The 17,727-nt window shown below is 47.2% G+C and overlaps 1 non-coding gene across 1 annotated transcript; it reads left to right on the forward strand.

The window, feature by feature from the left end:
* The first annotated feature begins 9,986 nt into the window (after positions 1 to 9,986).
* Positions 9,987 to 10,058, forward strand: TRNAT-CGU. The gene has a single exon. It is a non-coding gene; the product is annotated as a tRNA-Thr (tRNA).
* Positions 10,059 to 17,727: the final 7,669 nt, after the last annotated feature.

Genomic DNA, 17,727 nt, shown 5'->3' on the forward strand with positions numbered 1-17,727 from the left:
AAAACTTGCAGGACTTCTTGTTCAGCTCTGTATCCAGCTGTGTAAGTATTTAGAAACTCTTCCTTGTTCCAGTGTTTGAAGAGATGTCTTACCACCATGTTGGTGTTGTTTGTAGCTGTGTTTTATTGTGTAAAGGAGGTATCCTTCTGCTCCTGTGGGGCCCTTGGTGTGATACTGCCATCTGTTACTGTGGAAGTCATATCCAGATAATTACTGTGTTTGACAAATAATGTGAGTTGGAGGTGGGAGAGGCATTTCACTGGCAGATATATTTTCCTCTAAGGTATCCACCTTTAAAAATACTAATTAGCAATTGCATTCTTAGACTGAGTAACTGCAGATATTAGACCAACTCATCTTGCAACTCCAGCCCTGGAGAACCCTTTTGTCCCAGAAAAGAAGTCTGTGTTTTATGACATACAGGTAATTTGGTCATAAAGGATCACTTGATGGCTCACTGGGGCAGGGAGAAGAGTAATCTGATACCAGTGTTGCAGAGAGTGCATATTTTGATCAAGTGTCAGACACTGGCAGAACAGACAGGAGATAGTGTCTCCCCATTTGCAACAACTTTGCTGTCTGTTCTCTGATAAATTTCTTACTTCTTTGCTGTGGACATCCTTTGTGCTCTCAGGCTGGCCAGGAAAGTACAGCCTGCCTCTGTCAGTGTTCCTGTTGGTGGAACAAGGGCCTCCCTCCCCTGGGTAGATCACTTCAGACACAGAAATGGGGTATCATCTCCTTCTAGCAATACACAGATGCAGTAAACACTCCAGTGTCAAACCCAAGGTTATATTTAACCTTTGGGAAAGCACACAATCCCAGTTACTGTCTCTTGATCTGTTCCTTGGTTCATTTGACCTTAGATTCTGAAAAGCTAAATGATATTCTGGTCAAACCTGTTGCAAACCACTACAAGTATTTCTGGAGAGTGGAAAAAAAAAGACTGGCTTTTGGCTAGAAGCTGCCCTGGGTCAGGCTAATTCCACACAAGGTTCTGCAGAAAAATAACCTCTTTCAAAACTTGCACTTAAAGAGTACCTGAAATGTAGTCTCTCACAATTTTTCTGGTATTGGCTGCTTCCCTCCAGACTTCAGTCTTCAGCTGCTGCCTAGTTTTGATTTCAGAATGATGCTGGTTCAAAACCGCTTTGATATCAAAAGACGATTTTTCAGCTTTTTGAATGGCTTCTGTTGAAGACTGAAGCTGTTAAAGAATTTTTCTTTAAGTGCAACATTGATGAACTGTAACTATCCCATCTATTTTTAAGGAATTTTAAATATGCAAATATGTAGGAAGTTTCAAAGAAACCCAGCATCCAATAGAACTTTTGTTGCCAACTTTCCTTTCACGGTCTTTGGGAAAAATTCAGATAGTTCTCAGCCAGCTCTGTAGGGAGTTGAACACAGCATTATTAATTCTCAAAGATGTGTATCAACAAATATTTTGCTGTCTGAGTGCAGCAATGCTCCATTTACTTTGGTAGAACTGCATTGCTCTCCAGAGAGGATCTAGACCGACAGTATTTAGGCTCCCTAATCTGGCTTGTAAATGAGGGCTTGGAAGCTGATATATAAACACACACTGTGGGCTGCTACATGAGGCACTGCTCACTGCTCTGTGCATCATAGTGCCCGTGACATGCGAGGAGTCTAAGAACTAGAATTTACAAATAAAAGAATGGGTTTTTTACATTCTTTAATGGCAGTGAATATGCAGTGGTTTTCTCTTAAAACAAATACTGTATGGTGTGGTCTGAGGGGTTTTTTTCCAAGGAAGGAAGGAAGTAGCAGCTGATCAAACACTTGCCAAATCAGTGGCTTGGCTTATACTGATTTCAGTGAAAACTTGACTCAGACTTTAACTGAGCAGCTCCTACTGTAAGCAGCAATGCTCATATTCTTGTCATTTGTTACTCAAGAAACATTGTCAAGAAGTCATGACTCGTTGGTTTTAGACAACATAATACGACAGTTCTGACATTTTGTTCCTTTGCATCTCAGTGTTTTTGAATTCCAAATAATGATCCTAGGAGCAGTTTGCTGTTTAGTCATGCATGGGTTTCTAGTTAATGAAGCTCTGCATGTGGCTTTAGAGTTTGATGAAGATTACAGTCAGTGCTGGGTCTGAATCCTGTCATTCTGCATAATGCACTGGGAGTTGGTCTGGTGTGCAAGAGAGTTGTGTCTTTCTGGCGCCTCAGCATTCTGTTGACATTTACATTCTTGGTCTTGTCCCCAGCCACCATTAGGTGTCTGTGTGCCTTGGGGCAGCACTTTGAGCAGATGGGAGGGACAAATTCAATATTCTTGGCTTCAGTGTGACCTTAGCTACCAAGGCAGAATTTCAGTCCTGTCTTTATACCAGGCCAGTCCTGTCCTTGCCTTTTTTGTGGTTGTGTCCCATGTACGTGCCGAAACGTCGTAGCTGGTTCTCATGGCATACAAGCAGGTACTGTGAGTAAAGCTGAAGGTGATCCAGGTGAGGGATCCCTGGGATGTGTCTGTTCTGTGCAGGTGTCCCACTGCGCGCTCAGGGCTGCAGCTCAGCGTGGCCAGCACGTCGCAGAGGGCACGGCACAGCCCGTGGGGATCCGCAGGCACGATCTGCAGGCAGGGCCACGCTACCGCAGCCTGCCACAGCGTGGAGCCAGCTGAGGCTCCCGGTGCTCTCGGCACCCGCGCTTCAGCTTGCTGGCTTCAGTCGGGGCTTTCGTTCGGCTGCAAGAGCAGTACCTGCCCAAACATACTGTTAGACAGATTGTTTTTACTTAAACTTTAAACCTAGTGAAAACATTAACAAACACGGGCTGCTGCAGTGTAACTTGGACACCTTAGCCCTGGAATGGAGGTGCTGTGACACCTGAGCTGTCAGCTTTGCTGTCACTGTTCTGGCACAGGGATACCCTGGAAGCCCCTCGGAGCCCCCGTGAGGGGTGGCAGGTGACTGTTCTGGGGGACATCTGTGCAGGGGCAAGGGGGCTGCAGACACCCCTCCTCCCAGCGGTGAACTCGCACTCCCCAGCACCAGCCCTGATTTATTTACTACCTTATCCGTAGCTAAATTATTCTGACTTTGGAGAAAGGACATCAGAAGGAGAACCAAGAATTTAGTATCCTGTGAATACTTCAGTACACTACAGGGCAGTAAATGTTGCACTGATATATATTTAAATGCTGAGACATTTTGAGAATTACTGTAAAATCAGTTGTGAGAGCCATTTGTTTTTCTCTGTTGCACAGACTAGTCACTTTTTTTGCATGGTTACATATTTTAGTACTTGTGCCTTTTACTTCTCTGTTGTGAGGATACATTTTATTTTCGCATTTTATCATCTGGTTTTGGACACTTTTTATATACACTTCTTTAATCATCTGGTTTCTTGTAATGTACATGTGTATATATAAAATAGATCAGATTTGTATTCATGTGCCTCCGAGATGTAAAAAATATTCATTTTGTACAGGTTTTTTTAGAAGCACTAGGTCATGGTCTAAATTACGTAGCAAATGAAATTTAACATAATTAGCAGTTCTTTGTCTTCTTTTAGGAATGTTGTGTCAGATGGTTGGTCTCTTGTAAGGCAATGTCACACACACTCTGCAGATTTATTGTTTTAGTATTGTTTTGAGACCAATTCTATCCACTTGTTGGCTTAAGTTAATTCAAAATAATAAAACACTTAATTAAATGTTACAGTCCTGACTTGGTGATTATAGTTTTTATTTCCATTAAAGCAAATTTGCTTCCTTTTATACTTGAAATGGGCACCAGACCAAAACCTCATTTGAACACATTGCCCATTTCAGGTTAATTTCTGTTCTGGGATTTTTTTTGTGGGATCAGGCAGGTGATTTACTTTGACCATCGAAATGGAAAAAGAAATAGCGTTACCAATTGATAGACTCTCCATCTTAGAGTGCCTAAAATGCTTTAGTTACTCCTTGTCTTCCCTGCCTGGCTTCTGTGGCAGCGTTTCCTAAGGACAGATTGATTTACTTTGACCATTGACATGGAAAAAGAAATAGACTCTCCATCTTAGAGTGCCTGAAATGCTTTAGTTACTCCTTGTCTTCCCTGCCTGGCTTCTGTGGCAGCATTTCCTAAGGACAGACCCTGGGTCTGCATTCCTCTTGTGGATGTGAGAAATTGGGTGTCTTGCTCTTCACATTTTGGCAGATGCTGAGCAAACTCTTTCCCTTGGGGTTTGCAGCACAGCACTCTCCCACAGCATTTGGGAAGCTGTGCAGATGCTTTGTGAGCCTGGACATCTGTAAGTGGCAATGAGAGCCCTGGTGCTAGAAGTGTCCTTCCCTCCTTCCAACCTCTTCTCAAGCTGGTGGTTTCATTTCTGGAGTGTTGACCCTGCTCATGTGATGAGATCCTACAATTGTTCCCTCTCTCACACCTTGTTTATCAATACCCCACTCACCAGCCCCCAGAGAGTGAGGTAATAAACTGTGGTAAGTCTCAAGGAAAAAATCATCAATATCCCCTAAATCTTTCAAAAACCAAAGTTTTTATCTATAAAAGAATATGTTCCACTCTCACAGAGCAGAAATTTTTTGACTGAATTTGACACCCATTTCACAAAATAGGAAGCTGCCTTAGAAGCAAGGAGTGGTTTTATTTTTTATTTCAAAGGCTGCTTGGTATGAAAATGAGCAAAGTTCACTTGCTCCATTGTTACTGGAAAAAAGCAGCCAGCAGAAGTGGCATATGACTATTTTAAATCTCATTCTGTAATTTATAACATCAGTGAAGTGATGTCAGTACTGTTGCAATGTGCCATTACACTATTTTCTCTGTATTTTCTTGAAATACTTTTTGGGGACAATAAAGCTGTCCTTGCTGATGTGAATCCTTCAGGTAGCTGTAATGTACAATCAGATATGTAAATAAATTATTTGCTTTCCCTGCATGACTAAAGCATTGTCTGTGATGGGTGACTGATTTAGTGTCCCTACTTACCTTCCTCCCTGGTCCACGTCTCTTTCTGTGCTTCGTTTAAAGAAGGATTGCCCAGTTCTGTTCTCACCTGCCCAAACACCAGCTTCATTAACTTTGCATAAGTTACACAGATGGCACGGGGAGCATGCTTGCTCAGTACATGCCTTACTTGACATCCCCAGTTGTGTTAAATTTCCAAGCCCAAACTTCCCAGGACCAACCCATTAATGTCTCCACCAACAGCGCTGCCCTTCTCAATCGATGGGAACTCCAGCTGGGAGCTCTTTGCAGCTTTTTGACACCAACTTTTTTATGTGACTTAAATACAATTATTTACTGACCCATGTAGCTGATGAGCACTGCTGTGGCTCCTTCCTTGAGGAGCAGCGAGCTGTTGTGGGGAGGGCCCAGCCTGGAGCTGTGTCCTGGGGGATCTGCTGCTGGGGCAGTCTGACCTGGCATGGCCAGCAGCGACCACCCCAGGGCACGTGCTGAGGGGAGTTTCACACCTAAACCGAAGGCAGCAGCTTCCCCGGGAGAGTCCCGAGGGAAAACTGCCGTGGGCAGCCCCCGGAGAGGCCGAGGCTCTCGGCTGTACCTGGGGGCCATCCTGGGAGCGGCACCGCAGGCTCTGTCCGTGAGGGACTGGGACAGTGCTGGGACACTGGCCGTGACTGGGAGCCAGGACCTGTCGCAGGTGCCAGGTGTGCGGACCAGAGGAGACCCTCAGCCTGATGTGGGCTCAGGCCAGGACTCGCCACGGCCCGCGCTGGCGGAACAGGCTCTGCGTGAGGTGCGATGGTGGAGGGCACACCCAGGGCCTGCTCGACCGACACTCTGAGGTAATTTTTTCTTTTAACCTCCAGTTAGAGCCACCAGACCTCCTGGCTTCTTCTCTGGGCTTTTATTTTAACTGCTGGAGTCAAAACAATAACAAGTGAGGAGCAGCTTAGGTTCCAGGCTGCTTTTTGCAAGATCCGTGTGGAGGGAGGGGAGTGCGCCATGGGCAGGTCCCCGTGGGCAGCCAGTCCTGAGCTGGTGTCTGTGGGCACATTGCCCAACAGAGGGGCCCAGTGCTCTGGGAAAACGCTGCTGACAGAGGGGCAGACACTGTCAGCCCAGAGAAATGCTGGATGCTCATTACTTGGGAAAAATGGAGCCTTTTTGTTATGTGTTGGGGACACTCCAGGGTGAGGTGTCTCCTCAAGCAGCCCAGTGCAATTCCCTGCCCAGTCCTAGCTGTCCGACAGCATCTCGGATTAAACCATCAGGGTTGACCTGGGAATGTCAGCAAAGCCCACCCTGACAGAGCCACAGGGTGCAGGTGGTTCAGGAATGTGTCTCCACAGGGGATTTCATGGGTTTGAAGTTTGACTCCTGAGAAGCTGCTGCTCCCACACCCAGCCTGCACCTCCAGAGTCACCTCGTGTCCTTGGGCTAACAAAATGTGACCATTTTGCACCTGTGTGAAAGATAGTGCAGGGTGCCAGGGAACCAAGCCTATGGCATATAATTTAAAATACAAAGCAGAGTTTAAAGTGGTAAGATCTCTGCCTCCAGCTGGGCTTGGAGCAAGGCAGAAGAGGAAAGGGAATTTTGAAAAGACTTCACTAGTCAGTTCAAGCCTTGCAGGGCAAATTTTTTCCTTTCAAAAACATTTTGATGGTCTTCAAGTGATCATACTATACCAAAGAGCTTTCATTTGACTGACAGTAGTCTCTAAACCTGGTATATGTCTTTTAGAGTACCATCCCATGAGGCTGTGAGGTAGCTTTTCTCACAGTGGGTACAGATATTTGGGGAATCAGAGTAGATACTGTACAAATAATCCATGGAGCAATGTACCGTGTGTTATCTTCTCAGGCTCCCTGTTCCCAGATTCCTCCCAGCAATGAGATGTTGGATATTCAGATTTATAACAGCAGGCTTAAAGAAAACTCCCTACTGTGTATGCTAAACCACTTCACAGAGAGACAGGGAGCAGTTTTGTTCCCAAACCTCAGCAGCTCAGTCTAATGTGCTGTACTACTGACCTACTTGCACAGCAGTCACTTGGTAGTACATGAGAATGACACAGTGGGAAAGCAAATCCCGTGTTACTCTGGGGGCAGGAATCACCCCCACCACCTATCACAAAGTCTGTAATAGTTTCTAGCAAGTTATGCTGTTCTCACCAGGCTGGAGAGACGCAAGACCCTTCGGTCATTTTGCAATCGGGAATTAAAGCTCAGAACTCCTGAGAGGTGACTGTTGCCTTGCTCTGATCATCAGGGGGGAAAGTGGGTTTGGAGGCAGACAGAGGCTGACTGGGGTAGTAGCAGAGTAGGAAAGAGATTGCAAGAGAATTGGGGAGTGACAAAGAGAACTGTTACAAAGAGGAAATACATCTCATGGGAGCACCAAAGGAGTACATCACCCAACTCCTGCAGTCTGGCAGCAGGCTCTGATCTGCTCACGTTGTCTTGTCTGACACATTTTCTTCAGCATAGCAGTCTCAAAGCCCTGACTTTGATGTTTTCTCTTGCTCTGTTCACTGTTCATGATGGCCCATGTTTCAGTGTTGTCCTGAGTCTCTGATGGCAGACTGGGATTTGGGATGTGTCACTCCATTCTAAATGCCTTTTGACATATGCAGTGCAGCAGGGACTCTCGTAACTCAGGGTGAAATTCGTCCTTAGAGCCAACTGCTTTCTGGATGCATATGACCAGTAAATTGAAGATTGTCCCAGATGTATAACTATTTGGGTTAATGGTGATCTTTAAATGACTTTGCAATGATCATATGTCAGTATGTCCCCCGGCATGGTGCTTAAATCTGAATTTCCATCACATGGGGATCTTTGTGCCTTAGCAGACAAGGATGCAGTTTGTATTTTGATGTGGTAGTGTGTAACAGGGGTTACGACTCAAGTACAAACTGTTGCTGATAAGACAGAGGAGTTGGGCTGTGGCACCAACAGAGGTAATGGAACTCAGCTGCTGAAAGGCTGTGCTTGCTCTCTCCCTGCTGTACTGGAGAAAATTGCTGGTTGTGTTTTGTGAAGCACTGTCTCTCTTGGCCACCCTGTGGCTTTTCTCAACGTGCTCAGGCTTTTATTTGAAACCGGAGCAGTCACTGGGCAGAGCTGCTCTCAGCCCTTTAGGAATCCTCTGGTCAGCCTGAGCACTTGCCCCACACAACAGAGAAATGACCCCTGTCCTTTCCTGTCCCTCAGCTCTGGCTGTGCTCAGCAGTGAATGGGGGGATGCCCTGAAGAAAAGCAGCAGAGGGGCTTGCTTTCGTTCTTGGAAATACTGTGTAAATCTGGATTAAAGGAAGCCCCTTCTCAGGGCCGCATTCCAGGGAGCAGCAGGGCTGGGCCATGGGCACAGCAGAGCTTCCCTGCAGCAGAAAACAGCCAGGCTCTTCCCATCACTCTGCCAGAGCTGGGGAGGGAGGAGGAGCCTTGCCAGGGCTGTCCTGTGCCCAGGGATGTTTCACTGCCCTGAAATGCAAAGTCCAGGGCCAGAGGGTGCAGGATGTGGCTGAAAAACATCTGAGTTCTGTAACCCCAGCAGCTCCTGCCATCCTGCTGTTTTCAGGATCTGAATATCACTGGGATCCTGACTTCCCAAATGACCATAGCCTCAAAAAGTAAACCTTACTTTTTTGGATAGGTTCACTGCGGTATTTATATGAACCCTAAAAATGGGACCCTCAGGAAAGCAACTGTTTCTCTTCGGAGTGAGTTGATCAGACCTCACATGGTTGGTTTATTCGAGCAAGGAGCACATTGTGAACACAGGATGCATCCCTGTAATAAAGGTTGTGTAACTCAGATCTGATTCAGCAGAGAGTGGGGCCTGGTTACAAATTCATAAAGTGAAAATAGTGATTCTACTATGTACCATTGGTTCTAACTGTGCCTGGATTTTTTTGCTTTTTGTTTGTTTGGTTTGGCTTGTAGTTTCAGGAGGAGTGTGTATACCAGATTACTTTCTGCTGCCCAACATTGGTTCAAAACTAAAAACCAGGATGAAAAATTTCAGTTCAAAGCTAAATAATAGTTCAAAACCACAACCTTCAAATTCTTCCCTCCTGCCCTACAGCTAGTGGTGATAAAAATGAGAGCTGATTCATTTCTTGGGTTTTAACCAAGTGTTAGCCATAAGACTAAATATTTGGTAGCTGGAAACCCAAAGGAGGAAATATTAATAATGCAGTATTGTATTTATGATTTATGCTTTTATGATTTGACTATGTAAACAGAACATAATGGGTTTGAAGTAAAAAGTGAAAATTCAGTTTGAATATCAGGAAACATCGACTGCCTGATACTGTCCCAAGGGAAGGGGTGGAAACGCCGCTGTTTGGCTCTCAGGGAGGCGGGTGGCAGCGCCGGAAGGGAACTGCGCCGAGCCGGGCCAGTCCCCGCCGTTCCCGTGTGCGTGCCCCGGGAGATGTGTCCCACCGGGCCGGTGCCGCGGGGCTGCCTCCTGCCCCGGGGACCCTCCCCGGCCCCAAACCGGGAGCAGGTGCCGGAGCACGGCCGAGCGGCAGCGCTGGAGGTGTGCGTGAGCTTGGCAGGACTTGCCTCGTTCCGAACAGCTGCTGTTTGTTTCCCGAGGCAGCCCTGTGATTTCGCAGTGATGCTCCGCGTTCCTCTGCCGTGAGAAACACCGGGAGGAAGGAAAGCAAAGCTTCACCGGGGATTCCGCGGCGTCGGAGCAGCGGCGCTCGGGGACACGGCTTTCCGAGGAGCGCCGCTGCAGCGACACGGGGCAGGGGATGCCGAGCTCTGCAGGCGGGGCAGGGGATGTCGAGCTCTGCAGGCGGGGCAGGGCTCGCCCGCGCTCCCGTTCCCGGCGCTCCGCCCCGCGGCCGCACGTGTCCGCGGGAGCCCCCGCACGGCGCGGACGCCCCGTCCCGCCCCGATCCCACCGCCCCATCCCGCCCTCCCGGCCCGTCCTGTCCCGTCCCCTCCCGGCACGGCCCGGCCCGCCCGCGCCGCTCGCTGCCTTCCACTGGCGGCGCGCGGGTGCAGCCAGCCCGTCGGGCGCGGTGGCCAAGTGGTAAGGCGTCGGTCTCGTAAACCGAAGATCGCGGGTTCGAACCCCGTCCGTGCCTGCCGAGGCAGCGCGGTGCGCTGGCGGCTCAGCCGCGGGGAGGCCGCGGACGCCGCCTCGTTTGCGGCTCGTTTTTGCTATCAGTGTCGGTGATCCGGCCCCGGACCCCGCGAGGAAGCTGCGGATCATGACGGAAGTTCCAGCGTGCGGCCGGCCGGGTGTCCCCGAGTCCCGCGTGTCTGTGCCGCAGAACAGCCTGGGTGGTACGTGCAGCCCGTGGGTCAGTATCCCCCGGAGCCCCGGTGTCACCCCCAGCTCCCCAGACCCAGAAAGCACTTGCAGACGACACTTCTCGGCGTTTTGCCTCAGGACCTGTGTCCTGAACTGGGGGAATCACAGCTGGAACAAAGCAGATGTTAGCGCTGTGATGCTGCGCTCGGTGTGAGGAATCCTCCTGCTGGTGCTGTCTCTGTACGTGCTGGGTTTGATGTACTCCTCACAGATAGACAGGCCGAATCCTGGAATAAGCAAGTGCTAGTGCAGTTAAAATCATGCGACTGGTAAGGTTGGACAAGCCCAGTAAGATCATCGAGTCCAACCATTACCCAGCACTGCCCTGTTCACCGCTAAACTGTGTCCTCAACTGCCACATCCACATCTTTTAACCTTTTCAGAGATGGCAATTCCACCACTTCTCACGGCAGCCTGTTCCAATGTCTGACCACCCTTTCCGTGAGATTGTACCGTTTATACCAGAATTTACCCTAATTGCTTGGTTCTTGATCAGTCTTTGCAAAGCATGACACATGTTCAAGAGCATTTCTGCTGCCTCTGTATAACATCACTTTGGTTATTGCTGTTTTCAGAGAGCTTGCAATACGTAAAGAGTAGAGTCACTGTATTGCAAAGTCAGATATCTGGGCAGAGCAGAGGAGCCTCTTTGAAACAATTTGCTGCTTCCTTTGATGCTTAAGAAAAAGCTGGATTTGCTGTTTCCCGTGCCACACTTGGCCTGGACCTGACTGGGCAGGAGCCTGTTTGCCTTTCTCAGCAGGGACTGGAAGTGTGTGTGCATGAGGTGTTTGGGGAGGTCTGTACAAAATGGTGTGCAGGATGTTATTAGCAAGCCACAAAGCAAGCCGTAGTATGTTTTGATATAAAAGCAGGAAATGCAGATTAGAACTTGTTTAGAAAAATGCAGACACTATTTTACTTGCAAAATAGAGTGCTGTCAAATCCCATCACCTTTGTTGGAGGCTTTTGAGAACGAAAGTTCCAGCTTTGAAACTCCCTCTTTTGATTTTTTTTTTTTTCCCCCCTACATCATTTCACAGTGGAATGTCAAACCAAAATGTTTCTACTGGTTCAAAAGCCACCTTGCAGCTTTTGCAGAGATTTTCAGAATTCTGTGGGTTTATTTCTGGTCGAAACCAGTTGTGAAACTGAGGTTCTCCCTGCAGCAGGTTTCCCATCCTGTAAACTTGAGCAGTCAGGTCCTGCCCAAACGTGTGCCATGAACCCAGGACTGTGAACCAGGCATTTTAATAAAGCTCTGGCATCGCTCTTCTCTGTGGCCATAACACATCCAGGCAGCTCACCATTGCTTAACTTCAGTCTCTGCAGGACTGGAATAGTCCCTCTAGCTCCTGGGTGTCTGTGAGGAAGGTCCTTCACAGGCTCCTGCTGAATTCCCAGGGAGAGGCCCACGGGAAAGCCTTGGCCCAGGATTGCTGTTGTGATTCTTCACTTCTGGAACAGCACCACGACGGGATCCTTTCTGCTCAGGACAGGCAGTTCTGTGTGTGCCATCCTGCCCTTGTTGGGCAGGGTTGCGTAGGGCAGGTCACATGTTTGCTCACCTCCCAAATTCCCGCCCCCTCTTCTTACTCACCCAGGCAATAAATTTGATTTTGGCTTTAATTAGTAGCTAAAGTCCTGAAATGCCAGCCAATGAACTTTAATCAAGGCATTTATGATCTGATCATAGCTGTGCTGTGCTTGGGGTTTTTGGTGGATTGAGGAAAGAGTTGTTTATTTTGGACACAAGTCCTGACTGAAAGCATAAAATTTTTTAGGTGGCCCTTTTGAGTTGCTTTAAGATCTTTGATTTTTTTTTTTTTTCCCCCAGAAAATACTGGGCTGCCTTTCTCTGAATATAACACCTCTATGAAATGAGGAGCTGTTAAATGAGGATTAAAACGAGGCTCCTGTTAATTAGCTAATAAAACCATATTACAATTAAAGTACTTAAAAGATGTGTTACTGCTGGAAATCTTGGCCGTATTTAAATACAGAATTCCCTGTCCTCTTTTGCTTGACAAACCAGTTATTCAGAATCCAGACATTTTCCTGACTGCTTTAAAATAAGTGTAAAAATTAATCCATTTTAACAGTATTTCTTGTAAACTTTCAATTTTAGCAGTATTTCTCAGTTATGTGTTTTTAAGAGGCTGACAGAAAATGTTTGCTTTTGAAAGGTAAGGTGTGAATGGGCACTGAAAATAATGGAGTTTGTTTGGATTATATGAACATTTTCAGTACTTTGCAACTCTCCTGAGTGTCTGTTGCATCCTCCCTTGGGTCAAACTTCAGCAACCAAAAAGCAGGGTGTTGGGAACACGGCAGGAGCTGTGTCTGGGTCAGAAATAGCAGTGAGATCATTGCAAAGCCTTGCTCGGACCTTGCTGCATGGAGCCAGGCAGGGGGATTGGCCCAAAAGCTGGGCAGATCCGCTTCTCCCATTAATAATGCGTTGGATTGATTTCCTACCTCTCTGCTTGTTGGGTTATACTTCCATGGGATGGCTGACACCTTAAAAAAAAAGGTGGGGTGGGAGGAGAGAGAGTTAAAAACCCAGCCACCCCAGCCCTGAAACCTTGACCTTGGAAAGAAAAGGGCTGTGCTGGGTTGTGCAAACAGCGTGGTGTGCCAGGGGTGACCAGGCTGAGCCAGCTGGGCCACGGGCTGGGCACAGTTGCCCTCCCATTGTGGGGGGCTGTCCCAGCAGCCCAGACCCCTCTTTGTAAGGTGAACAGCATGGCCAGGGTGGGAGGATGCTCATGTGCTCAGTCCTAAACCTCAACAACATTTCCTGCAGGTTGGACAACTAAACATACAAAGGGTTTTATAAAGCTGCCAGTGCCAGTGAGACCAGCCCAAACTGGGCAGGAAGCAGTGAGCTCAGATGAGGCACAGAAGAATATTTGCAGCATTGTCTGGGTCCCAAATATATGGCAGAGTAAATTAACCCATGAGTAAATAAACCCCAAACTGTGGAAATCTTCGCATGGCTACAGCAATGTGATTCCCATTTCTATTATGCCTGGAATTTAATGGACTGCTGAAGTTTGACCAAAAGGCATTTCTTGTGTCAAAATGAAAAATTACAGATCAAAAGGGTGACTTTGCAGACAAACATATCGATCTAAAGCCTGGGTGACACAGACTTCCTGGAAGAGAGCCCAGAAGCATGTCTGTGTTTAAAGTCAAATGGCTGTAGCCTTTTACCACTGATGAATAAAAAATGTTTTTGTCTGCATGCCGAAGGCTCCAGCAGAAACAGAAATTACTCGATTTGTTCTGCCAGAGGAGCAGGTACGTGTTTGTGAATAGTAATCCATTGAATGCTGCAGCATTCAGTAATTTTAAAAATGACAGCGAGATAGGAAATAAGAATTATTTTTCCCCTTGAAAACTCTGTTTATGTCACTGGAGGAAAGACAGAGTGAGAATCCTTATTCTGTGTTCAAGAGACAGAGTTACTGGTGTCCAGTAACACACTTCTCCAGAAGCGTGAGGGGAGCAGTTGGGAAGTTCCCCTGTGAGGAACCCAGCTGTATTTTTGCTTTGCTATAGGAGTAGCAACTCTTACACAGATCCCCAAGGTTGCTACTGTCATCTGTAATTAGATATTAATGGACAGGTCAGGGTGTTCCTACCTGACCAGGAAGGATGGAGGGCCCAGCACAGCAATGCTGCTGCTCCTCTGAGAGCCAGGGGTACCAGTGGGAATGACAGCTGCAGGATTTTGTGAATGAGCGCCGAGGGCACCCTCGAGAGGCAGTGGGAGTCCTCACTGCTGTGCTGATGTAGTGCAGAGCAGCACTCAGCTTCCCGAGAGAACCTGTGAAACAGATTTTAGATTAAGAAAGCGGTGCTGAATGGCAGCTACTGCTTGTGGGGAACCCAGAAGATGCCAGCTGACACTCCAGGCAGTGTGTCTCAAATGAGCTGCAATTATGCAGGGAAGGAGGAGCAAGAGGGATGGGTGGGAGATTACCAATCCCTTCTTCACCGCCTGTTTAACCTCAGCAGCACGGGGCCTGCTGCTCACAGAAGCCCTTCTCTTCTCCCTGACTCCCTCTCAGGTACTTTCCTATATTCCTGGCTGTAAACGATATGAAAAAAAAAATTAGAAAGAGTATAAGAGCCTAGGCCTGGAAGGTTTGTGTGCAGGGTTCTTTATCTGTGTACACTCTTGCTTTTAGCAATGAATGAAGTTCATTGCAGTAAGCAAGCTGTTGCAGGATGAAGAGCAGTAACATGAGTATAGCTTTTATTGTGATGATCTTTCTGTAAATTGGAAAAAAATTCTATTTGAGCTGATGAAAGTATATGTTTGTAAGTGCAGTGCCATGGGAGCAGAGTCAGGTGTTGGATTAATATAGCAATAGGACAAGAGGAAATGGCCTCAAGTTGCACCGGGGAGGGCTTAGGTTGGATAGCAGGAAAAATTTCTTCACCAAAAGGATGCCAAGCCTTGGAAAGAGCTGCCCAGGGAAATGGTTGAGTCACCCTCCCTGAAGGAATTTAAAAGATGTGTTGCTTAGGGACATGGCTTAGTGGGGGACTCAATAGTGCTGGGTTAATGTTGGACTCTGAAAGGTCTTTTCCAACCTAAGTGATTCTCTGAATCTCATGGAGAGGAATTGCCTTTGCATTCTGCACAGTACAGCTGCACAGGCCTGGTGATTACAGTGACAGAGGCCGGCTCAGAGGCCAGCCTGAGATATCAGATCACTGCAAAAGCTTCAGCAACGAACAGGACAAGAGACAAAGAGCCCACACTGAAGCACAGGAGGTTCCATTCAAATATAAGGAAAGAGTTTTTCAAGTGAGCAGGACTGATGTTGGAAGAGGATGTGCAGTCTCCATCCTTGGAGAAATTCAAAAGCTATCCAGACACAGCCCCGAGCAGCCTTCTTTAGGTGACCCTGCTTGAGCAGGGGGTGGGACCAGATGACCTCCAGAGGTCCAGCCTCAGCTATTCTGTGAAACTCCTTTGCCTCTGAAGTTTTACTGTTTGCTGTGCCTGCAGGACATGGGGCCACACCATCCCCTGCACTAAGAGCAGTGGCTGCCTCAGAGGGTGCTCTCTGGGGCTCTGCCTTGCCAGCTCATTTGTGGCAGCAGTGCTTCAAACTAGTGCTGAGTTGGTACAATCACCCAAGTTAAAGAATTTAAACTGTATATGAATTCAAGGCAAGGACAGCCTAATATAGAATGTAATGTTTACTGTCTTTGAAGGAGCTGTAATAAACTTGGATGGGAAGCTTAAGCAAGAGATGGAGCAATCAGCTGGCCTTGCAAGTATGTCAGAGGGTCCTTGGGAGCCTGAATCTTGTCTGTGTTATTGCTGGGCATTGTGGCCATCAATTGAACCCAGATGGTTGCAAGAGTTCAATGGCGTGCAGTTTGCACTGTCACAGCCTTATTGGGATTGTGAGGATTATGCATCTGGATTGGGGGAATCCCTGTTCCTAATTTCACTGGGATTGTACCCAAATTTGAGCACAGATTTCATCATAGGAAAAGGAAAGCAGGAGGTATGTGAAGCTCTACTGCTGTATCAGGGTTTAAAGCCTCATTTCATATGTCCAGAGTATAGATAGGAGGACTCATACTGTGGCAGCATCTTTAATTTTAGGGAAGCATATTGTAGAGTCCTGTGATCACTGTCCCCTCTCAGCAGTCACTGCAGTGCCTCAGTGCCTGTACAAGACCTGCACAGGGAGAAATGAGCTCCAAGACTGAGCCTGGTCCCTTTGAGACTTGCTTGGGCTGAATTCCTGACTCCTGTCCTTTCATCACTCTGGGCCCAACTGAAGGAGTACTTGTGAGCTACCAAATATAGAATGTGCACAGCCTATTTCACAACTGGAACTTGCAAATGCTGGAGTGGATTTCATGGACTGAAGCCCCCCAGGGAGGGAGCATTACAGTAAATAATGTTAGTGCATTTGTTTAATCCCTGGGGATTGTGGAACGTAGGATTAAAGTGGGCTAAGGGGATTTCCCCATTGACAGCTGCTCCACAGTGCACAAACACACACACCCAATTTTTTTTATGTAACTTGTTCAGGCCCAAAGAATTTAAACTGCATATGGCGCTGACCGTTATTTCCACATCTGGTTACACATATCTGTCTCCCCCAGTAATTGTCTTTAATAGACACAATTGGGGATGAGGTAGTTGTCCTAAGAAGAGACAGAGCTCTGTGTTTGAACAGGAAACCATTATTTCTGAGCTTAATCAGAGCTCCTTAGTTCTGTGATTTTCTCCTTTCTCCAATATATGCACACATGCTTTAAATGTGAAGGCCCAATTTTTGGTAGGGCATTCCTCTTGTATGGATGACTTGCCAGAGGTTCTTTGGACAGGCAGAGCCTTGGCCACTGAGCAGAGAACCAAAGCATGTCTGTGACTGGAGTGACTGGAGGCTGCAGCTCACTGGTGTTCCTGGGTGCTCTGAGGTGAGCCACCAGGTTCCAGTAAGGATCTCAGAGGAGGGACTGCAGTTTCCTGTGCATCCTTAATGAACCTGGCTGCTTGCTGTTCCTGCACAGGTACATGGGGTCAGGCCAGCTCCTTGCAGTACATCGTGTTTGCACATTTCTGAACTTTTAATCACACAGCTTGTTATTCCTACTGTTCTGGCTAAAAAAAAAAAAAAAGAAAAAAAAAAAGATAGAGAGATCTGACCCTTGTCTCTGGCATGGATTCATATTCGCGGGTGAAAACCAGAATTTCATCCTGTGCCATCAGTGGATTTAAACTGTTTCTATCGTTACACTGTGTTCAAGTTTAACATCTTTGACAATCCAGTCTCTTTCTCAACAAGGTCAGATGCCGAAATACCAAACTGTTGGCTACAAGCCGTTCTTGCTCACGTGCTGCTCAGTACTGCACACAAGAGTTAACAAATCAGTGGATCTACTGGCAGAGAAAGGTACTGCATAAGCACAGGCAGGATTGAGAAAGACAGACTCAGATGTATTCATTCAGCTGGACCAAGCACCGTCCACAGGGTCCATGTCCCACTCAGCAGCAGGCAGGGCGCTCTCCCACCCACACAAGATCCCTCCTGACTTTGGAGATTTCACACCTGGCTTCCACTTCGTGAACACCTCTAAAGAAGCTACATCATCTGGTTTGTGGCTCTTGTGAAAATGTTTTCTTTTTCCCAAAGAGGGCTATTTTCAGAAGTGACAGAACCTGTTGTTCCATAGTTATTGTTCTGGGCTATTGCTAGTCAAACGTTATTAATATATTAACCTTTTGCCTGCCAAACAGCTTGAAAGAAACTGGTTATGTTTATTTTCAGAATTGTGTAAGTTGTGATGCTTTACAATTTGATATGCTTGTGATGACATCTGAATTCTATGTGGACCTAATCCTCTTCCCAGCTCCCATCCAGACAGGGGGTGTACTCATGCATTCCCTGTGCATG

Source organism: Onychostruthus taczanowskii, unplaced genomic scaffold (assembly GCF_017590055.1).
Source record: "Onychostruthus taczanowskii isolate IOZ18803 unplaced genomic scaffold, ASM1759005v1 scaffold30, whole genome shotgun sequence".
In the NCBI taxonomy this organism is placed as follows: Eukaryota; Metazoa; Chordata; class Aves; order Passeriformes; family Passeridae; genus Onychostruthus; species Onychostruthus taczanowskii.